The 24,946-nt window shown below is 37.9% G+C and overlaps 1 pseudogene; it reads left to right on the top strand.

Annotated features, from left to right (window-relative positions):
* The first annotated feature begins 1,125 nt into the window (after window positions 1-1,125).
* Window positions 1,126-24,229, top strand: LOC118906735 (annotated as a pseudogene).
* Window positions 24,230-24,946: the final 717 nt, after the last annotated feature.

Here is a 24,946-nt window from a genome sequence, read left to right as displayed (position 1 = left end):
AGCCCGCGTGCTGCAACTACTGAAGCCCGTGTGCCTAGAGCCTGTGCTCCGCAACAAGAGAAGCCACCACAATGAGAAGCCCGCGCACCGCAACGAAGAGTAGACCCCACTTGCGGCAACGAGAGAAAGCCCGCGTGCAGCAACAAAGACCCAACGCAGCCAAAAAAAAAAAAAAAAAGAATCTATATAAGACAAAATTTATTTTGTGGGTCCCCAAACTGCTCTTTTCTCAGTACCTTCATTTTAACCTAATGGTCATAATTGTTTCTAATAATAACTATAATTATCCTTCATATTTATATTAGTTTTTCACACATATTATCTTGTTTGATCCTCAGAGCAATCTCATGAGGTAAATCCAGTTTATGGGGGAGGAGAGTATGATTCCCATAGGGTTCAGGGGCTTATCAAGGTCACACAGCTTGTAAGTGGGGAAAAAAAATCAGAACTGAAACACGTCTTGGTTCATGAAAACATGTTAAACAAAGATCTTCCTAAGGTGAATTTTCAGATATTTTTGGTGCTGGTTTTACTTTTTTTAGAGACGTAATTTATTACATTATTGACACATCATTGTGAGAATTACGCTGCAAGAGCATTTCCCATGAAATTTTCTCGGGTTTAAGTAGTTTTGTATGCCTACCAAACAAATCATCCTTTAAGTCTCTCTCTCTCCATAAGCTGGCAAAGGCAAGGACTGGGAATTATTCAGGAATGTCTAGTTTTATGTCTGGGACATAGTAAATACATCACATATTTTGATGAATGAATAAATGAATGCAAATTTGTTTCCAGCCTTTTCAAATACCTTTATATTGAGGCAATGTAAAAGGGACATGCTATAGAAATTATTTCCTTTATTTTATTGAAGAGAAAATTTATGCACAAAAAGTGTTACTCTGGGTCAGCAATGTTCAGTAGAGATATAATCCAAGCCACATACATAATCTTAGATTTTTTAGTAACCACATTTTTTAAAACATTTTTTAAAAACAGTGAAATTAATTTAAACAACATATTTATTTGACCTAATATATCCAAATATTATCATTTGAATATTTCATAAATATTTTTTAAATTGTTAATGAGCTTTTTCCAGTAAGCGGCCTGAGGTGACCTCTAAAAATGGTTCACCATTCACTTGACCCAGAAAACCCCACAAACATGCAAATCAAGAGGTTCAAACCTTCATGTTCACTTTAAGAACACTCGTGAAACTTCCCAGGCCATTAACGGTATGCATATCTTAAAAGCCACCAAGTATCTGAAGGATGTCACTTTACAGAAGCAATGTGTGCCATTCAGTCTTTACAATGGTGGAGTTGGTAGGTGTGCCCAAGCCAAACTGTGGGGCTGGACACAAGAGTCGGTGGCCCAAAAAGAGTGCTGAATTTTTATTGCACATGTTCGGAAATGCAGAGAGTAATGCTGAACTTAAGGGTTTAGATGTAGATTCTCTGGATATTGAGCACATCCAGGTGAACAAAGCCCCCGAGATGTGGCACAGGACTTACAGAGCTCATGGTCGGATCAACCCATACATGAGCTCTCCCTGCCACACTGAGATGATCCTTACTGAAAAAGAATAGATTGATCTTAAATCAGAAAAGGAGGTTGCACAGAAGAAAAAGATATCCCAGAAGAAACTAAAGAAACAAAAACTTATGGCCCGGGAACAAATGCCACACACAAAAAAAATGCAAATAAAAATAAAAGCAGGAAAAAAAAGTGTTAATGAGATAGTTTGCATTCTTTCATTCATATGACGATTTGGACATTTGTTGTATATTTAACATTTAAAACACATCTCAATTCAAACTAGCTACATTTCAGGTGCTCACCAGCTATGTGTGTCTAGTGGCGATTGCACTGCATAGTACAGTCTTGGGATGCAGCAGAGAAAGAACTTCAGCCCTCTTCTCTTCCCATTTCTCACCATCCCACAAATATTTACTAAGCACCCACCATCTTTTACCAGAGAGAAGGAAAAAAATCAAATGAGGCTCTCAACCTGTCACATATTTGAGGAACACTAAATTGAGAGATTGAAAATACAAATGGAACATGTCAAACTATACATCCCAATAGAACTCTGATCCACAACTTCCAGCAGCAACTAGCCAGGAAAGGCAAACCACAATCAGCCTAGAATGGTCAGGACTTGGCCAATGACTGATAGCTTTCCTAATTTTTGCCCCCTCTCCCAACTCAGGATCATTCAGAGAAGGCCAAATATGCTCCCCAAACCAACCATATAAGGTGACCTGATTCTAGTTTACCTACCTCTAGCTTCCCCATGCCAACAGCCTTCAGGTTCACCTGAAGCCTTCCTTTTTTCCCCACTATAAAGCTTTCCCACTCCCCTACATCCTCTGAGTCTCCACCAAACACGAGTGCTGGTGGCTGACACCCTTGCTATACAGTGAGTTCTGAATGAAGAGCCTCTGTTTACTGTCACACGGGTGGTCTTCGTTTATCTCCACAAAATCTTTGATTAGTCTTTTCTTAATGACTAAAATAATCAAACTTCCTCTTTAAACTTTCCTTGTGGGTTCAGCTTTTCATTTTATTTGTAACATTCATTCATGCAATGACTATTTCCTGTGTCTTAGTAGGTGTCGGCCACTATGCTGAGCCTTTGAAAGTAAGTAAAGGACCAGAGATTCAGTCTTTTCTCTCAGGGAGCCTAGAGCTTAGCAAAAAACACATACAAATAAATGTTTAATAACATTTGTAATAAACACTACAAAGGAAATCAGTTACTCGAGGAAATATATGCACTCCCGTGTTCACTGCAGTGTTATGCACAGTAGTCAAGATATAGAAACAAACTAGGTGTCCATCAGTGGATGAATGGATAAAGAAAATGTGGTATATACATACAATGGAATATTATTCAGCTACAGTAAAGATGGAAATCCTGCCATTTGTAAAAACATGGATGAACCTTGAGTATATCCTGCTAAGTGAAGTAAGCAAGACACAGAAACAAAAATACTGCATGGTCTTACTTACATGCAGAATCTAAAAAAGTCAAATTCATAGAAGCAGAGAGTAGAATGGTGGTTACCAGGAGCAGGGAGGTGGGAGAAATGGAGAGATGTTTGTCAAAGGGTACAAAATTACAGTTATGTAGGATGAGTAAATTCTAGAAATCTAATGCACAGCTTGGTGACTATAGTTAATAATAATACTGTAGTTTACTTGGAAACTCACTAAGAGACTAGAAAGAACTCAGGTGCTTTCACCACAAAAAAAAAGATAACCATGTGAGGAGATGGATTGATTAGCCTGACTGCAGTAATCATTTCACAACGCATGTATACCAAAACATTATTTTGTATACCTTAAATATGTACAATTTTTATTTTTAAAAATAAATTTTAAAAATTTAATTTAAAAATGCACTACAAAGGAAAGTATATTATGATACCTCAACGTTTCAATTTTCATAAGATATGAGTGCCATTCTTTCCCAAGAAAAGACTTTTATTCTGCTATTTAAACTTCAATAAATGCTTGGCAAAACTAAAAATACTGTTTTCCCAATAGATTTGCACACTGAAGATCAGACATTTTTCCTTATTGTCCTGTTTCCTTATCCCTTTTTGCTTATTTCTCATTTTACTTCAAGTGAACACTCCCAAATGGTTTCTGGCACTCCTTCAGCAAGAGATAAAGAAAGGAGACAAAAAGTTTTCTATTCAATAAAATAACTATAGCTCACTCAAGGGTAGTTTAAATAATTGTTCTCCAATTTAATGTTTATTAATAACTATTTTATCCAGGCAAAAACTTTGCCAAGTTTTGACTGAATTAAACCTGAAATAATTTTCATTACTGCTGAATTTCAGATAGTTCAAAACCCAGAATCCAGAAGTGTTTTCTTCTCTCCACTTGGGTACCTATTAAAATTTCACTAAAATCATTTTTAAATCTTGGAAAACTACATCAACTTAAATAAGTGTAAAATTAAAATCAATTTCAATTTTACACTTATTTGAATGCTGTGTGTTTTTAAATCATTCTTTCATTAAGGTATTTCAATTTATATGGATTTTCTTTGGCTAAGAAAAATAGTTAATTAAGTGGAATATTTGGTAAAATAATATATGAAGTATTCTGAGATCTGGAGCCTATAACCAGATGCATCGAACTTAATTTACCTTCATGACAGTTTAAGCAGTTTACCTGAGAAATAACTTCAAAAAATTTCTCAATTATTAATGATATATATGTCATTATTATCTTTTTGTTGCTTATATCCTTGGACTTCTGATATCTTACTGGTCTAACATCATAAAATCCAGGCTGACTCAACTAATTTGAAGTGAATGTATAATATAGCATATCTATTGACCTCACTTAATTATACAAAGTCAAGTTTACCTTTCAAGACCATTACTTAAATCGTTCAGAAATTTTAACTGCATATTTCATAAAATTCTAATTGCATTATCAAATAAAATATGAATATTCTAATAATGTATATTTATCAAAATAAAACTGTGAAAAATAAAAGCCTTTGAATTCTTCAAAGTAAAATAACATCAAATATCAAGATGCCATTATTTTCAAAAGGGACTCAGAATTCCTGGATAATTGGAATAGAAGTTACACTCCAAGCAATAACTGTCCAAAGAATCAGTTTTCGTTTACACTGTACCATGTAAAAGATAAACTTTTACTCAGAGCTTGGCCACAAATTAGATACCTCTTGGTCCCTGTGAGTTTAGATAAGTTTATGTCCTCTGAAAAATCACTCCATTTTTCTAAAGTAATATAACCCTTCAACAATGAACAGAAAGCAAATAAGGAATTCAGCCTGCTATAACGCTTTCTTAGTTTACTGGTTCAGAGAACAATTTATACCACACCTGTGTAAATCGTTGTAAGTGCAAGGACCTCTCTGCAGAATAAAAAGAACATCTTTCCTGTAGTCTGGCTGTCTGTCTTGATCTCACACAATCTAAAAAGGCTTTCCTCGGCTGGGCCTGAGGAACAAATTCCTGAGGATCCTGGGTAAGCGGTCACGAAGGACAGGCACGAAGTATAGCGTTCACCCACCGTACAGGCACGAAGTATAGCGTTCACCCACCGTACGGCTAGGGAAGGACCCGCAGAGATCTGAAAGGGCTGCCCATAGGCAGTCTGCATACGCATCCCCATCTGTGCTCCCTTTTCTCTCACTCTTCTCACAAGAATAATTTTTTCAAGAATGCCTCTTCCTGGGATTTGGATCATAAATTCATGAGATACTCATACTTTCCATCAGTATGGAGTTTAGTTATTCTTTCCTGCAACTCACTTACATAATCTTCAATTAGGCTGTTTCCAAGACACTTCAATCTTTAAGTCTCTCTTTTTTTTTTTCCTGCAACATTTCTCCTAACTGCTCTTAATGCATCCTAAGCTCTCTCTTCTCTAAATTTCAGTAGTTCTTGCTGTCAGCACCTATCATCAGACATGTACCCTATACTATTTTGTATGCTTTTTTTCTACGTGTTTTGCCTCTCTTATTGGCCTGGGAACAGGGATCTTTACTGTACATTTAGCTGTTATACACAAGAGACCCAAAATATTTGCAGTGGAAAAAGTCATCCAAAAGAATGTTTCCTAAATCCAGGAAAGGGGAAAATTTTGCATGGGTTTACCCTGTAGAATTTAGACTATTAAATTCTACTATATGAATTAACTAAATTATAAAAAATAAAAATTTTTATCATAAGGATGTGTAATATATTTAATAAGCCCAAAAGCTCTGATCCTCTAAACAGTACCTTGTTTATGAAAAAAATGAATGACCCAAAGAAGCTGATAGCTCTAATCTAAATCATATAAAGAAACTTGGTCATTTGGACTATTTGAAATTTTCAAGAGGCATTACAAAAAGTCCAAGATCTTGTCATATTTGCCTCTTAAATGCGTTGAGCTCTTCTTAAATAGGAGTTGTTCCTATGAGAGAGTTAACCAAAAAAGACCAAAATCAGAATATCCTAAGGAAGATGAGTAAAATAAATACACCATCAAACAGCACGAGGCTCAATGAAAATGAACACCCACATCTCTGCATTTCCCTGCCGCTCTCTTAGAACGCTTGGGGAATTTGAGCAGCTCAATCAAGCCTACTCAGCACTGCATCACCAAAGCACAAAATAAGACCTGGAAGACAGGAACCAAGATGGTGGAGTAGAAGGACGTGCTCTCAATCCCTCTTGCGAGAACACCAGAATCACAACTAGCTGCTGGACAATCATCGACAGGAAGTGATTAAAAAAAAAAAAGACCTGGAACAAGCAGCATTTTTTGTCACACATCTTGCTTTAGCCAAACCCACTCAAAGAAGTCTCATTTTTAGCAAAATGAACTAACAAACCTCCCCCCAATTTTTTTTTTCAGGCATCAGCACAGCTGGAAATAGCAACATTCTGAGCAGACTCTGGCCCTTGGTGTGAGCCTACATAAGCTGTTTTACCTCAGCTTGCTCACGTGGAAAATGAAAATATTGGATAATAATATCTCACAGAGTCACTGCAGGGAGTAACTAAAGAACTGATCATATACGCAAAATATGTTTTATAAACTAAGACCCGTCATTTACCTCTCACCTGTGAAGCCTGTCCAACACACTCATACAGCTTATTGTCACCTACCAGTTAGTCTTACCATAGACACCATCCCAGTTACTTTCCTAGCAATTATATCTACCTCCTTTCATTCACTTCCGACCTGGGAATGGGAGCCCCTTTGGCTAGCGGAGGTAGGTGACCCAGTCCTTTCTGCAGCAGCCATAAAAGCTGGGGCACAGACATGCATACAAGTTCCTTCCACGGAGAAACTGGTGACTTGGAGCAGGTTGGAAGGAGCAGGTGGGAGAGGTGTCCTCCAGTTTCTCTGGACTCTAGGGAGGATTAGAGCCAGCCTCTAGAGCCTGCTGAATTAGAAGGCTGGCCCTCCGGCAGCAGCTTTTAAAGTATGCAGATAAATCTCTTTGAGGAGAAGACTGGCAGAAGGGCTATTTCGCCCTCTCCCTCTGCACTGAACGCTGGGGTGATAGCCTTGGTGAGTGTTCACTCACCCTTTAAGAATTGCTTCTCAGCCGCATAGCACAGGGAGATGAGCTGGGTGCTTTGTGTCCAACTAGAGGGGTAGGATAGGGAGAATGGGAGGGAGACGCAAAACGGAGGAGATATGGGGATATATGTATATGTATAGCTGATTCACTTTATTATACAGCAGGAACTAACACACCATTGTAAAGCAATTATACTCCAATAAAGATGTTAAACAAAAAAAAGTCAGATAAAGACAAAAAAAAAAAAAAAAGAATTGCTTCTTATTTTGCTATAGCCTTGTGAGTCTTGTGAAAACAAGTCCCACTGGCTTTCAGAGCTAGATGTTTTGGGAGCCTGTCCCTCCCTGGGAGTCTCAGATGTTGGGATGATGGATGTGGGGCTCAAACCCTTTTCTCTTTAAGGAAAAGCTAGGAGTTGGGGCTTCCCTCCCCGTGCTGTGTCAGGGGTGGGGTTTATGGTAAGAGTGTGTCTCAGCCTTTCCTGCCTGTTTTGATGTTGATATTTTCTCATTTGTCTGATGAGTAGGAGTCGTTCAGCCAGTTTCTGGATCCTTTTCAAAGGGAAATGCTCCACTTGTGGCTGTGCGTTTGGTGTGTGTGTAGGAGGAGGGGAGCTCAGGAGCCTCCTATGTCACCACCTTGGTCAACTCCTCTTGACTTGGTTTATGGGTTTTTTGAAAGAATACCGCAGAGGGAAAGTACCCTTCTCATCACGGCATGCCAGGGGTACCTGATACCACATGACATCACTAGGGATATTAACCTCAAGGCTAAAGTAGTGTTAGGCAAGTTCTTCCCTGTAAATTTACTGTTTTTCCCTCTAGTCTTTGGAAGTGTGACTCTTACATCATTCAGATGCAGGTGGATTTAAAATATGATAGAGAAAAATAAAGGAGGAACAACCAGAGAGACGGAAAGAAAACCCAGAGAGAGTATTACCCATGTAGCCAAGAAAGGTGGAAGCATTTCAGGAACAAGTCCATGGTGAACAACATCAAATGCCACAGGAAGTAAATTAAGGTAATTACTGAAAAGTGCCAAATGAAAGGCTGTGTTGACTTTAATAAGAGTAATATTAATTGTTTGATGGAGCAAAAGAAGAATGCCGTGGGCTGGGCTAATTACAGAAAGCGGATGTAGAGTGTCAATGACATACTCTGGAAACTTACTGTGAAGGAAGTATGTGGAAAGCGTGGTGGTTAGGGAGACAGTCACGGGGTCAGAGGAAGTTATTGAGGGGTTTTATGTATATATATGTATTTTTTTAACGTGGAAGAGACTTGAGAAAACGTGTGTGCTGAAGGGAATGAGACATTTGAGAAAGAGAGGAAGAGGGGGGTAGGGCTTAAGGATCTAGGCAACTTGGCTTGTAGAATAAGTACACATGGGGGATGCCACGATATCTGTCGTGAGATGAGGCTGTTAGTCTTTACTGAGCAATAATGTCTGAACTATTACTACTTGTTTGTCAAGAATGCTTACAGCTTTAATGAGACAGAGACTACCAGCTCAGAAAGCAGGTCTCTCAAAAATACTAATAATATGTAATTATTATTATAATTATAATACTGATATTATTTCTTAGATGTCTCCAAATCACCAAGAAGATGTTCTTCCAGATTTTTAGTTGACATTCTGAAGATATTAAGTAATTAAAAAGGAAAAAATATTAAGTTTATGGTGGAGAATCCTGGCAGGCACTGCCTTAGCCAAGTGATCAAGGTGAACATTATCAGATAGCAATAAAAAATCAGTGTTCACCATGATATGACAAACTGAGAAGGGCACATCGTTTCTGAGTTATCCTTCCCCAAAAATGTATAACCTCAGTCTAATCTTGAGAAAACAGACAAATTCAAACTGAGGAACATGCTACAAAACAATTGACTAGTATTCTTTCAAATCGTCAAGGTCATGATGTAACCTAACAGGACCCTATGGGGCCTTCCCAGAACAGACCCCTCCCCCATATCCTCTGCTTTAGTTCCTCTCTGAAGTACCTAGATTCCAGTATCTGATGCACATTTCCTGAGTTGTTTTACAGATGGTAAAACCACCACCAGATGGAAGAAATTAACTACTTGATGATCATGAGCACGTAGCCCCCATACTTACTGGCACCTAAAGAACTGATAATATTCACCCTTGTGACACCACCCTATTACCTCACCATCAACCAGTCAGAGAATTGTGCATGAGCTGATCACATACCCTGGGATGCCCCTCTCTCACCTTGCCTTTAAAAATGATTTGCTGAATGAAACCCATGGGGAGTTCAGGTGCTTTAAGCACTAGCTGTCCTGGACTCCTTGCTTGGTGCCCTGCAATAAATGCTGCACTTTGCTTCACCACAACCCAGTGTCAGTAGATTGGCTTTACTGCATGAGAGCCAGCGGACTCAAATTTGGTTCAGTAACAATGAGAGACAAGGAAAACTGAGGAACTATCACAGACCAAGGCAATATAACAACTGAAGACAATGTGAGATCCCAGATCGGATTCTGGAGCAGACAAGGAACATTAGTAGCAAAACTGGTGAAATCGTATAAAGTTCTGTTCTATAATCAATAGTATTATTAATTTAACCAAGGTTAATTTCTTAGTTTAGATCAATGTTTTATGGTTAGGTAAGGTTAACATAAGCAAAAGCTGGTTAAAGGGCATGTGGGAACTCGTTTTTGCAGCTCTAAATCTAAAATTATCTCTCAAGGAAAGAAAAAAAGAAGAAACACTACAAGTAAAGTCCCACTCTTCCCTCTGCAATCCCACTCCTCTTCCTCTTTTCTCCCAAAATTTTCTAAGTAAAATTCATCATTCTTATCTTAGCCTACAGAAGGCCCATTTTATCCTGGCCCCAACTTCATCTCTAACTTCCCTCCTGCCGCTCTCCAACACTCTTTAATCCAGACAAACAAAAACACTGCATATTTCCTAAATGTTTCAATGTGTATCATGTCTCTGCACCTTCAATCATACTGTTCCTTTTGCACAGAATGCCCTCCCATGCCTATATCCACCAAATACCTACTAAAATTTCAAAATGGCCCAAGTGCCTTCCCATCTCATTAGAGATTTCCTTACTCTGTGTTCTCAGAGCAGTCTGTGTATTCTGATATCATAGCACTTATCACACTGCATATTACACTATAAGTATGGATTTATTTGTCTGTCTTCTCTACTAGATCATCAGCTTCCTCAGAGTTAGAGTCACGTTTGACTTAAGGGTCCTAGAAATTTTTAAGACACTCAATAAATGTTTGATGAAATGAATAAATGAATCGATGGTCCAGCCAACAAACCCAGATTGAATTTGAGTATCTGACATTATGTAAACATATCTGTAAGTGGCAACAATAACCTTAGCCTCCTACTCATGTTTGATCAAAGTGAGGACAGTTTTTAATCTCTTTTCAAACCACGAAGTACACTATGAAATTTAAGCAAACATCAAGGATTTACCCAGTCCAATCAGAGAAAAAAAGAGCATAAAACACCAGAAAATATTTCCAAATATATAAGGTAGACAAAGGGTTAATATCCTAAAGTATAAAGAGTTAGACTGTGGTTTCCTTGACGGTAGGGACTAGCACATAGAAGGTACTGGTGTGAATATAAATTGATACAAGTTTTCTGGAAAATCACTTGAACTAATAGATCAAAAGTCTTTTTTAAGTGTGCATAATCGTGACCCAGCAATTCAATTTCTAGGTATTTTTCCTAAGGAAATATTTGGACAATTAGGCAAAGACTTATGTACGAGGCAACATTTATGTTAGCAAATATTTGGAAAACATTCCAGATATTCACTAGTAGGGACTGGTTAAGTAAGTTATGACACATCAATTAATTTAAGTGTTAGCAGTCAACCATTAAAAATCATGTTATGAGTCTGTATTTATTAAGTTGGAAAGCTATCAAGGCTGTATTAACTGAAAAACAAATGAGGTTTTTTTTTAATCCCAATTATACTTTTTTATATTTTTAATACCTGTATATATTTATGTGTATATTTATATGTATGTATGTTTACATATATATGTGTGTGTGTGTGTGTGTGTGTGTGAGTAGTATATTCACATACATATCTATATGCTCAGATTTCCTGATCGTTATCTTCCCTTCTTGCTTCTGGAAGAAACACAGCTGACCACCATGTGGTCTCACTCCATTCTGCATCCCATAGTCTGCTCCCATCCCACCTTCAGAGGAAGACAAACACAGCTATTCTCCTTGGAGTCTGGGGTTGACCTGTCAGGTTTCACAAACCCCCGAGAAGGCAATGAAAGCAGCAATGATAACCCAAGCAGTCCCCAAAGAAATGTAACTTGCTCACCCAATGCATGCTGAGTGGGGGATGAGCCAGCCAGACAGGGGAGACGAAAGCCTCCACTAAAGTCGTCCTGTAATTGATTTTACCTAAATGTATACTTCTTCCAAAATCCGCTGCAAATCAATGGAAAACCTTTGTAATACATGAGTAATTTATTTTATAGACAGTTTGGGGAAAACAGGTTGAATTTACTATGTACTCTCATACACATGAAGACATTTGAGCCTCACAAGCCAGTGACGTAGGGAGGAAAGGGATGCCCTTTTTTCATTTGAGGAAACAGGTTCATAGAAGTTATGCGGTTCACACAAGACCTCTCAATGAGTGAGCGGTAAAGCCTGGATTCAAACTCAGACTTTCCGATTCCCATTTGTGAGCCCTTCCAGGCCCAACAGGGCATCCTAAACTGGCCTGATTGTAAGAATCCCCTGAGAAGCCTAGAAAAAAATTCTGAATTCCAGACCAGCCTTTTCCCCTGATGATTCTGATTCTGCAGGTCTATCTGAGATGGAGCCTGGAAATTTGTATCTTCTTAGAAACCTCACCAGGTGATTTTTATGATTGGGTCAGTTTGAGAAATGCTAACACTACTGCATATATCCCTAGAGAAATATTTACTCTGAGTCACTAGTGTGTTCTCAGATATTAAGATTAACCAAAACAAGGCAGGGCTTCTGCCCGGGGACAGGCCTATTCTATTCCAAACATGGTGCACCGTGGACCTTTTTCGGTACGTACATTCGGTTACCTCTGTTTGTTTGTCCTCACCATAGGCAGCAGAAACCACACCTCTGGCCTGACAGCGTTCCTCCCTCAGCTGATCTCACCTCCCCTGTGGCTGAGTCTACTTTATGCAGTGGCCTCATTTTCTGGTCTCTTCCATCTCTCCCTGGACCCTAGTGCATGAATCTCCCTCACGACCTCTTCCTCAGAGGCTGACCCACAAGCTGACTCAGCTTCCTGCCCAAATCAGCAGCACTTCAGCCACTGAGCAGTGTCTACTTGCCAGTAGAGAAGCTTCCAGAAACACAGCTTCTTACGACCCATGTTCCATGATCCTCACCACACACTGATTTACCACTTCCTTTCCTCTAAAGAAATGAGGCTGCTGACAGGACTGCTCATTGTGCGTGACTGGCTGAAAGGGCTAATGGGAGGCCAGTAACCCTCAGAACAAAAGACCCTTCCACAGCTCTGATGCAGCCTACCCAACTAGAGTGCTGAGGGGCCTAGCTGTGACTGCTCCCGTGGGGTGGGTCCGTCTGCAGTTGTTTCCCAGCAGTCCTTGGCTGGGCGGTGTTATGAGAAAGCTGTTCTCCAAGTCCATCCTCAAGGCTCTGCCACTGTGTAAGTCATATTCAGCTGTCTTACTCAAATTTGAGTAACACATGAGAGGTACAGATTAAGTGCTTTGGGCGTTATAAGAAGGGAGTGATGACTCTAGCCAAGAATTTAGAAAAGCTTTCTGGACTGGAGTGCACTTGATCTGGACCTTAAATTCTGAGTTGGATTTGGACATGTGATAATGTCTAGAAGGACATATGAATGGAGGAAGAAAGCATAAGCAACCATAGAGAAAAAAAAGTGGGGGGCAGGGGGAGGGTGATGAGTTTTAATTATTCTGTGACTCCAAAAATTTTCTTAGCTAGTTGGTGTTTCATACAGTCTGATAGGCTGTGATTCTTTTTAGAAGTCCAAACTTGTGAGGAACTTTAAAAAAAAAAACTAGATTAATCAGGGAAAGAGAAGGAACTAATAGTTACAGAATACCTTCTATGTGACAGGCATCCTAAATGATCTCACTAAATCCTCAAAACAATACCTGGGAGGGGGGTATTACACCCACCCACCCATTTCACAGATGAGAAAAATGAGGCTTAAGAAATTAAATAAACTTGTCCAAGGTTATATCGCTTACAGGAAAAAAAATCAGAGCAGGTATTCAAACTGAAGTTTGATTGCCCCTAAATCCCACATGGTATCTACCAGACCATACTCTTCCTTATGATGATGTAAAGAGGGTCATAGCATTATTGTAGGGCATTCCTCAGCCAAGATCTGTGTACCTGGGGTCTGAAGGTACAGGTAACAGAGTTCCTGTTACAAGAGGTAATTTAATTTCAGTAATACAACATCATCCACCACATTAAATTAATCATATTAATTTGGATTTTGTTGGTTTTAAAGTATTGTTTTTACTTAATTTGTAAATTTATTTTGGTCTTATATTTAATAGCTAAGAGTATATAATTAGTGTTATATTTATACATTTTTATATAATTTTTAAAGGATTCACTCCATTTACAGTTATTACAAAATACTGGCTATTTTCCCCATGTTGTATACATCCTTGTATATTTGTACATTTCAAGTAACATTACAATAAAAATATTTTTTCAACGTTCAAAGGACTGGAATTTTTTTCCATTAAAAAGGCTCCATGTATTTCTCAATTCTGAGAAAGACCATATTAACACATTGCTCAAGCATAACCATTAGCCATAACATAGACTTTTTTCATGTTGACAAATCTGTGGAGAAACAATATGACTGCATGATGCAAGAGCTGAGATTTTTCCACAACTTCATCTTATTCTTTTGCACCAGGGCAGAAAACAAAACCCAGGATGGTGTGTCATATGAAATTGTAAGTATTCCACTCATGTTCTGTTGAACTGAAGTCAAAACTAATTGGGGGGACTTCCCTGGCAGTCCAGTGGTTAGGACTCTGTGCTTCCACTGCAGGGGGCACAGGTTCGATCTCTGGAACTAAGATCCTGCATGCCATGTGGCATGGCCAAAAAATAAAATAAAATAAAATAATACCTAAAAAAAAAAAAAAAAACAATTGGGGAAGAAACTCTTTTTTTTTATATTTATCACTTTTAAATTTCAAAATTTTATAGATATTGAAAAGCCCTAGATTTTTTCAAGTTCTTCCTCCAGATTAAAGAAGTAGGGACATAATTCCTGTCTTGTTAGTCCCACAAACAATATAAATGTAAGATATTTAAGTCACTTTAGTTATCTGGGTGATAATACATATTTTACATTTTTATAATACATTTCATAATGCACATATATTAAATATTTGTCATTTATATCCCCCCTTTTCTTCTTGTTCTCTTTCTCATTTCCAGTCTGTTCCTTCTATTATGATAAGTGGCAATGAATATTTAAGAGAGGATTCCTTCTTTTCAAAAAGGAGAAGTCATATCCTGCCTGGCAAATTTTTAAAAGTAAGAAACAAAGAAGGCACTGACTTCATCTCTAGGTAAGGATGAATAACTTTAATTACTCAGTGGGTATAAAATTTAACACATGCTTTAAATCCCTTATTCAGGCCCTTAAACCCTGTGCCTTCTTTTTTTATTTTATTATTTTTCAATCTTTTTTTATTCAAGTATAGTTAATTTACAATGTTGTGTTAGTTTCAGGTGTACAGCAAAGTGATTCAGATATATATATATATATTCTCTTTCAGATTCTTTTCCATTATAGGTTATTACGATATATTGAATATAGTTCCCTGTGCTATACAGTAGGTCCTTGTTTACCTATTTTATATACAGTAGTGTGTATATTTTAATTCCAAACTAAACCCTGTGCCTTCTGACCCAAATGACACACACATACATCACGCAGTCAACACCCATCCCTACTTATGACGAATGTCTTGACCTCTGTCATCTCATTTCTGTTTTGTGATTTTTCTTCTAGTTACAGAACTCTAGAAAATTCCCCACATTTGCCCCCTCCACCATCCCACTCCTCACTGACAACCAATTCGGCAAATCTACTTTCGAACCTGGATGTCTTCTTCAGATATGGTTTTGTCTTTTGCCTCCATCTTTCTGGCTATTGTGGATGACTCGTACCCAAAAGGCTGCCCACATCCCTGTGTGACACTGACAAGAGCAAGCAGCCTGGTTTCCCTTGATAAGAGATTGTAAACATTCGAACTTAAAAACTTGAAGTCAGAAAAAAAAAATGTTTAAACATGAGTCTGCATAAAATACTACCCAAACATTTGATAGGGTAGGAGTAAAAGGGTATATATATATAGAACAGAAACCTACCAGGCAGACCTTTATATTATTTTCTGAACATAAAGGAACGAAGGGCATTGTTTCTGTGCAGAGGGGGCATCTGCTGCCACTTGCACTGGCCCCAGAGAAAGGTACCCCTGACCAAAACAAGAACCCAGGGCGACTTGACTGCCTCAGTCACCACTGTATTCCACAGTGCCTCGAATAGCCTTCTCTGAAAAGTCAAGAAGGACATTATGGAAATTTCCATATTGACCAGTTCCACTGTATTTAAACATTCTAGAGGATGTTATTCTCCAGGAATTTTTACTTACATTTCACCTCCTACAGAACTAATATATTTCTTCTCATGGAGAAGACAGAGAATAAGAAATCATTATTCTTCATACAGTGTCCATACAATGTCTATAGCTTGTTGCAAAGGAAGTTATCTTCTTCTTCAGATTTCAATCTTTCAAGTTTCATTGTCAATCCAATTTTCTAATGTTTTTCTCTCTCTCCCTAAATTAGTTGAAATATACATATCTGGAGACATTACTAAAACATTAATAAGGGGATTTTATACAGTAGGAAAAATCACCTGATTTCATCAAATGACCCAAATTTGACAAATTTGAATTTTTTGAACCAAACAGGACATATTTGACAACAGGACTGTACAGACTTCTGAGTTAATTAGAAACTCTAGTGGGATAAAGCCAACCACGTGCTTAAAAAGACTGATTAACAATGAAGGGAAGATGGGCTCCACTGCAGGAAGACTTACAACATATTTGGGGTTGCAACTAGTTGCAACTAATAATGCAAGTAGTATTCATTATTTTGTTTTTATATAAATCTTGTTAAGTGGTAAAATACAACTGACTTTCTGTGTGCAGGAAAACATCCTGTGTAAGTGAGACAGAGTGTGGAAAGACCACTAGCAGACCCTGAAAGGGATCCAGAAATCTGTTTTTGACTTTTTAGAAAGTCTACCATGATAACTCACCTCTATCATAGCTGTAAGTACTTGCTAGAAGTCAGAGAAGTGTCCTTTCAAACAATTTCACATTAAGAAGGCTGTGGTCTCCCAACCTACCTCCTTACACGCCTTCATGATCCCACTTGGCCCACTCCATGATTAACCTCAAAGATCACTGATGAACTCAGCAGCCTCATTAGTTATCACTTTGACAAAGAACCTACCTCTAAGGGGAATGGAAGGGCAACACTGGACTTGTCTTTATCAAAGCACTCATCACACCATGTAAAAATGACCCATCTATTTTTCCGACTCTTGGTAAGCTCCCCTGGGGCTGGAACAATGTCTTGTTTGCTTCCTATTTCCTAAAACTGGCAGCACAGCACTAGCACCTGGGAAATAGGAGGCACTCAGTAAATGTTTCTGAATGAGAGAATAAATTCTGTTGTAAAACACTGGGCAAACATGTTGTAATGTGTCCCTCCATGCAGCTTATAAAATTTTGGACTTGGGACAGTGCAATGTTCCCAAATTTTTATTCTAAAAATTTTATTTGCCTAACAGTATTGTTAAATTTAGTCCTAAACTATGAGAATGAATTGATCCAGTGAGTAAAAAAGGTGATCTTGGTATCCTTTTCTATTTTAAAAAGTCACTTAGAGTTTGTCACATTATATCATGTAATTGATCTCTACAAAGTAAATGTATCTAATTTGAACCCTGAATGTGCCAATGAGTGTTATATAGAGATTACTATCATATATGTCCCTAATTCTATCAGTTTCATTTTATAGCTTAAAAAGAAAGCAACACACACACACACACACACACACACACACACACACACACACACACACAAGCAGCATAAGAAAAGGCCAATGGCATTGTAGGGTAGCAAAACATATCATCCCAAAATACAGTCGTCCCTCGGTATTGGGAGGGAATTAGTTCCAGGATGCCCCTCAAAATCCACAGATGCTCAAGTCCTTTATGTAAAACAGCATTGTACACTCTGCCCTCCATATCTGCAGGTTCCGGGGTTAGTTGAAACCCTGGATCTGGAACCCGTGGATAGGCCAACTGCGTGTCACTTTGGCATAAGGATTATTTTTGAGCGGAAGGCAATAGAGATAAAGCAGATACAAGAAAAGCTTTCTGCCCTCCTATTTGCCTAGAACAGAACATAAATGTACAAAGGTGTCCCTCCTCCCTCTCTCTACCAGGAAGGACAAAAGTTAATCACAAGAGACATCTTTAGATCCTCATCAGCCTAGAGGTGGCACCAGAGGAATCTATATAACAAATTTTACTAGCTAGTCCTTGTCTTCCATTAGTTTCTCATATATTTGCCTTTCCACTATTTGCTATCCCTAGAGACTCAAGGTCCTTTTCCTTTGTCTTGTCATATCTCTAAAAATGTTTTGTTCCTCTGCTAAAATGCTAACAAAACCTTTGAGTTACTCATCTCTGGTACTCCCATGTGATACATGCATGGTGCACATGTTAATAACCATCTGTTTGTTTTTCCCTTGTTAATCTGGCTTTGGCCAGTCTAATTTACAAGGCCACAGCTAGAGAACCCACGATGGGTAGAAGAAGAGATTTTTCCCTCCCCATCAGCATCAACTATGTAGAAACTAAAATGGCATTTGTGGCAAACCCCAAGTATTTTTGTGTAGGCAACAACCTATATTTTGTATTCTTATTAGGTTTATGCATAAAATAATTATTCATAAGGTTTTTTATTTATTTGGTTTGTATGTTTTTAATTTCATCTTTACTTCCAATCTTTAAGAAAGTATGACCGAGAGTACAGGAAGAGCAGAGTATGTGGTGAGGTAAGAAAATGGCAATAACAAGACTATTCTGAACAAAAATGGTGAGGGTACACCATGCATTGTTGATTTTTAGGGATCAAATCATAGAACAACCATTAAAATTTTTGAATTGTCATATCTAGATAACTCTTCAAAACACACACACAAAATCAAAGGACTCCTTGAAAGGGTATTGGAATTTTATAGTGGAATAAGTCCACTATAAAAATATGATACAACTGAATTTGTTCTATCTACCCCATATTAACTTACTGATAAGCTGAATAGTGTTCCTTCTACAAATAAATGGTATGGCCTGTTTTTTATGAATTGTTTTGGAAAGGAGTAGCTCCAAGGATTATCCTTCTCATAAGGCCCTGTGCTACAGAGACTGGCATGCCACTTAAATTCTCTTTGTCAGTTCTAATGATGTGTCTAGACATGCAGAAGGAAGTAAAAAATTGAAGCAATCAACTACATAATTTGGACAGAAAATCACATACAGCTGAAATATTGATTGGATAAAAGAAAATAAACTTCTTGCTAGTCCTCACTTTTCACTGTCTGCTCAGACACAATTCTTATCTGGAATGCAATACCTGGGCTCAAAATTGGCATAAACAGATATTTGAAAATGTATGCAATCCATCTAAATTGTTGATTATCAGTGCATCCTCACTACAGAAATAGGGACCACTAATCACAACAAAATAAACCTCCAGTTCTCTGTGGTCACAATCCTTAGCCATAACCTAAATTTGCACGGACACTACCCCAAATAACTGGATAGGAATTGGCATTTTGACCACATATGCAGATTGGATGAACATGCAGATATACCATCTGATCTTTGGATTTTCAGTTTTTTTACATATTTACAAAATATCTATTAACTAAACCTTTTTCTACAAATGCAAAAGCAAGACTGTAACTTCAGCATCTCAGTGGGTTTGATTGGGCAGACAAGAAGAAAAGAAGGTTCCAGGAACCCTACATGTAAGTTATTTCATGGAATCCTCACAAAAATTCTTCATTCTTCCATTCAACAAAAAATGACTGAAGGTCCACTATGACAATGCAGTTAAAATAAAAAGAGAGATGGCCACTCCTCTCGTAGAACTCACAGGGAGATTGACACAGCAAATAATCACCATTAAGCTCAGTGTTCTAATGAAAAGAAATATAATTCTCTGAGAGTATATGACAAAGGAAAATGATTTAGACTATGCATTTCTCATTTCAGAGATGAGACTACAGAGGTTAAGTAACTTGATCAAGATTACACAGCCAGGGTGTCCTGGAGGTAGGATTCCTTCCCAATCCTGCCTGACTCCAGAGCCCTTGCTCTTTTCCTTGTTTCTCTCAATCTCATTAAGACAACTGCATGAGAAACAGCAAGCCGGAAAGATTCTTTACAGTGAATTATACTTCCTTTTCTTCCAGCCCTTCTAGTTTAATATTTCCTAAAAATGTCCCTCTAAGTTTGAGGAAAAGGTTTGCAAATCCTTGCAGTATTAATTAATTCTGCTTTTATTTAGATACATTGCACCTCTCTGGCTCCACGCTGGGACTTGATGTGGCTAGCTGAGTCAGTCCACAAAATCTTGGTCAGTAGTTATCATGTGTATTATAAATACCAGGCAGGGGATAATGATGAAAATAGTCCTGAGACCTAGAGCAACCACAGGTCTTATGGTAGAGAGCATAGCTACTGCCCTTTTGTGTAAATTAACATTAGAATTTAACATTCAGTTGATTTCACACTTCCTATGTTAGTATTGGAGGCAGAACATATTGACCAACTTTTTCACATCTTGGTACGTCACCATTAAGGTGACCGACTGGTCCAACTTTTCCTGGAACTTTCCTGATTTTAAAACCAGAAGTCCTGATCTTGAGAAGCTCAGGCCCAGGCAAACAAGGATGGTTGGTCACCCTAGTCACTGTGCTACTCAGGGATGACAGAGCTATATATTTATTTGACGATTTATTTTGAAAACACAGGCAAATATATACTTATTTGATGATATTGCATTAAAGTACAAGGGGTGCTCAATGCATACATGAAAGTTCAAAGCATTGCCCCTCGTTAGCAATGCATATCTCACTACAGTATGCAAAATAGCAATGAATGTCGTACATTAAATGCAGGATTTCCATCAATCCCTGCATACACGTACACATACCCATCTGTAATGCGTTGCCTCAGATGATTTGTACCTTTGCTATTTATTTTAAATAAAACTGTGCCTTTTGCCTACCCTGGAAGAAATAACCATGAGCTTCATGTCTGAGAAGCACGCAATCCACTCCACACAGACACATAGCCCAGCACAGTTTTGGCAGACATCATCCCACCAGTCCCTTAAACAACTCCAGGGAACTTTCCCCCAACTTTCCCCCAGCAGAAAAGCAGGAACTTTTCCCCAACGCAGTAATGACTGCGTGTCTTGACAGAGTCAAACATGGTGTGCTTCTAAACTTCATAGCTACACTATAAAGTTTACCAATTGGCAGGTAAAGTTTTTTGTTTGTTCTTATATTTTCCTAGAAAAAACAAAGTTAAAGGGTCAAAATTGGTACACATTTACTTCATGATTCTCTGCTTAGTTCAGTTTTACCAATACACAAAGCTGCAAAAATGCTGAATACCAAAGCCAAATTGTTGCATTAGTGGAATTCTACAGCTTTGACAAACTGAGAATCGTATTATCAGTTTCTTCCAGAGCAAAAAAATTACAATTATGACAGCAGGAGCTCTAACAGATGAGAGGGCATGTACGTGACTACGTGTAGTCATGCTATAGTCCACCGTGTGAGTCAGCATCTATTTTCCAACAGGCACAATTTCCAGATTCAACTGGGGTATTAAGTTACGGGCAAAATTCAGCCTTTTGGAATCTTAGCACACCTCTAAGATAATCAAAAGAAATTGTACACAATCAAAAACAGACTTGGGACTAAAGTAAGTAATTATTCCAGGGTGTTACAGGAAAAAACCCCACGGCCTGAAAAACATGTTCATCATGATTATTATAAGTGATTAAGATATTTTTCTCTCTTCCTTATGAAAAAAAAAAAGTATAACTATGTCAATAACAATGTTATTTTCTTAGTGTTGTTACTTTTGGTATTTGATATAAGCGAAAAACAATATTTAATAACTCTTGCTATTAAAAATAGACTCAAGTCCCCATCTTTACATCCAGCTTCATCAATCAGAGAGAAAGTCAGTCAAGCCAGAATCATCCTAGAAGGAAGAGCCAGCTTGTTTTGCTGTCAGTATTACGCCTCCTGCTCAATGCAACTTACCGAAGGTCCTTTGAGGATTCATGTTCAGCACACTTCTAAGCAAGCAGAGCATATATTGTTGGCTTTGTTATTAATTCAACAGCTACCAATTACGGAACACTTAATGGGTACCAGGCTTTGTCTCAGGCAAGCTGCATAAATTGTCATAAATCCTTACAACTATGAATGGTAGGAATTGTTTTTTTTTAATTTTACAGATAGGGAAAGAGACACAGAGGGTTGATTAACTCTGCAAAGACCATCCAGGAGGAAGCAGCAGCAACTGGATCAGAGCATGAGTCTGTGGGATTCTGTCCATATATCCATGTATACAGCACGATGCTTTAAAGTGTTAAAACACAGCATAAGTTAATATTTTGCTTCTCTCAGAACTCTCTTTAGAAAACAGAAAAGTTCTAAATTTTATAAAACACTGGTTTTTGTTTCATTTTGTTTTATTTTTTAAGTGCGGCGTGAATCAGTCATCCAGGCTATTTTTCCTGTGATATTTGAAATATTTTAAACACTCGACACTACAATAAAAACATAAGTAATACATAACATAAATTGACATAATTTATGTCATAAAAATAAAATCATTTTGCTTGGATGCATCCTAATGTCTATGAAAAATCTTAGGAGTTGGAGGCTTACAGCATTCTTTCTTGTTACTGTTTTGTTTTCATTATTCTCATCTTCTAAAAACCACTTGAAGGTGATCAGAATGTTAAAGTTCAAATAAAATAAAATAGCTAATTTTTTACAATTGTAAAATGACTCGAAATAGATGCGTTAAGTATCTAGAATAAGATGATTATGGAAGTTAAGCACTGAATTTAGTTTTGAGTTTCTATCAGTTACAGAAAATAGGTAAACAAGTGATAATATAATTCTCATCATTCATTCTATTAAAAAGCAAACAAGTTCCTCAGAAGAGTCAAATATTTTTCTGACAGTAACTCTTGAAAGAGATTTTTTAAAATTACTACCATTTAGTGAGTGTCCACTCTGTGCTAGGCCCTGGCCTTGGCAGAACACATCTATTTCCTTTTAAGAAGAACAAACATTATTTCAATCTTTCCAATAGGCTTATGGAATAAAATAAAATATCTTTGACTACAGTTTTTTAATTGAGTCATTCTTGAAATGAGTATTTTTTAATTTGCCTTCTATTTTTTAAAAAAAAGACGATATAGCATTAACTATTTATTAATGCAGGAACAGCATTTCTGGAAATTGAGACAAATAAATGATAACAGCCTGGCAAGGTCTGATTTCTGAGCTGGCCTAGTGCAGGAATAGAATGAAAGAAACGAGAGAAAGGAATAAAGCTAATCCTTTCACCAGCTCTGTGAAATATCAAACACCTTAGGTAAACCTTTGACATTTGCAAGACTACAGTCAGTTTATAGATGAATTCCTTAATATGTTCCTGTTTCATGGTGCTCTTTGTTGCCAAAAAAAATCCCTGATATGCAAAAACTAGTGTTAGAATTTGGCAGTATTGCTAAAAATTCTCATGAGTAGAAGCTGTCATCCTGCTTTTGTTTTAAATAAGCTGATGCCTATTTTGTAACTTTAAATAGGTAACATTCACTTTAGAACCTGAAAATACATACTGTTTTTAAGATGGGAAATATGATTACTTAGGATGCAGTTTATATCGTTGATGTAGGTAAACTTTGAAATTTGCCTTTGTATTTTATACTCCCCTTCGGTTTTGTTTTCAGCATTTAAGATAAGCAAAACCTACTTTCTGTGATTCTTTATTTCTTTGTGCTTTTTTAAATGAAATGAAGCAATTACTAATAAGGCATTTTCACTTTTATATTTTTTGTATTATAACACTTTTATGTTTAGACATAATCGGTCATCCATTACAATACTTGAAGGAACTCAAACTCAGAGTTTTTGAAGACCACAAATGGATTATATAGAAATAAATGGAAAATATACTATCCTAGAATATTAAATATATACATTTACGAAGCAGTTAACTTATGCTATATTTACATATATTATGAATGTGATTCAGAGTGTCTAGTTTCTGGTGAGAACCAAGACAACACCTCTGCTCTTGGGCCTCTGGACTCCTCCTTTTCTGGGTTCTGTAAATGTTTTCCTGCTGTGTGACTCAGTTCTGAACTTGCGTGTTTTGATCTTGTATTAGGATGCTTATTACAACAGACAGAAAACACTTAGCTTTTCATGAATTTGCTCAAAGCTCATCTGGAGTCATTATTTGTAACTGATGTGGGGGACAGTTTACATTCTCCAGAAATCACACTCAAATACCTCCCACTGCTTATTCAGAACCAAGGCAGGCCATTTTCTCTTTAAATGGAAAACAATGACTCCTCCCCATAAGTGTTGTACTTTGGGGACCAAGGAAGCAGCCCCTCCCAGATCTCTTGCAGGTGGAGTCTGAGCTGACACTGGCTTCTCTCTTTTCAGGACCATGGAGCCCTCACATGTCTAGGTAACCCAGCTAACTCCACTCCGCAGCTGGCCTTCGGCTCAGGGCCTCTCTACTGTAAGCTACTCCGTATCTGCCCGCTGGAGAAGCATGTTCCTCACGCTGTGCTGAGCTCCTCTCCTGGGAGTCCCGTAGCTGGATTCTACCGTATTACTTTCAATTTATCTGAAATACCAAACGGCTGGTTTGAGAGAACTGAACACTATCCCACAGCAGTGCCGTGTCCGTGAGCTCATTTCTTCATGTTCACAAGCTCATTCCCATTGGTCAGTGTTTCTCAAAGAGTGGTCCACATATCAGAATCTCCTGGTGAGTTCATTAAAAATGCAGACCTCCAGGCCCCACTTCTTAAAATCTTTCACTAGTAGGAGTAAATCTAGGTGTGTGTTTTGTTTTGTATTTTTAATTTCCTAGGATGAATCCCAGTTTATCCGTTTACAGTGTGTCTTCAGGAAAGTTACCTAAACCCTCTCAGTCTCCCTCAGCCTTAGTCTTGTCAGCTGCAAAATGGGAAGACTAAAAACTATCATTCAGGCCTATTTGGTGTAACCTTAGTAGGCAGTTCGTGTTCAGTTCAATAAATGACAGATTTTTGTTTTTGTTTTTTTGCCGGATTGCTATTGGGTTTGGGGTTTCAGAGGGCTTCCTGGTGACTATGGGCAGTTCATATTCAGCGGCCTTTGCTGCCTGGGAACTGAAATGAAAAGAACAAGGCCAACTGTTGTTCTAAATCCCTCTATGCACAATAAATTGTTTTAATTAAATTTAACTTATTTTTTTTTAACTTATTTTTTTAAAAACCAAGAAGCACAGGGCTTCCCTGGTGGCACAGTGGTTAAGAATCCGCCTGCCAATGCAGGGAACACAGGTTTGAGCCCTGGTCCGGGAAGATCCCACATGCTGCGGAGCAACTAAGCCCGTGCACCACAACTACTGAGCCTGCACTG

Source organism: Balaenoptera musculus, chromosome 14, assembly GCF_009873245.2.
Source record: "Balaenoptera musculus isolate JJ_BM4_2016_0621 chromosome 14, mBalMus1.pri.v3, whole genome shotgun sequence".
Taxonomy (NCBI): Eukaryota; Metazoa; Chordata; class Mammalia; order Artiodactyla; family Balaenopteridae; genus Balaenoptera; species Balaenoptera musculus.
The sequence above is the reverse complement of the archived record's forward strand: the minus strand, read 5'-3'. Positions and strand labels throughout refer to the sequence as shown.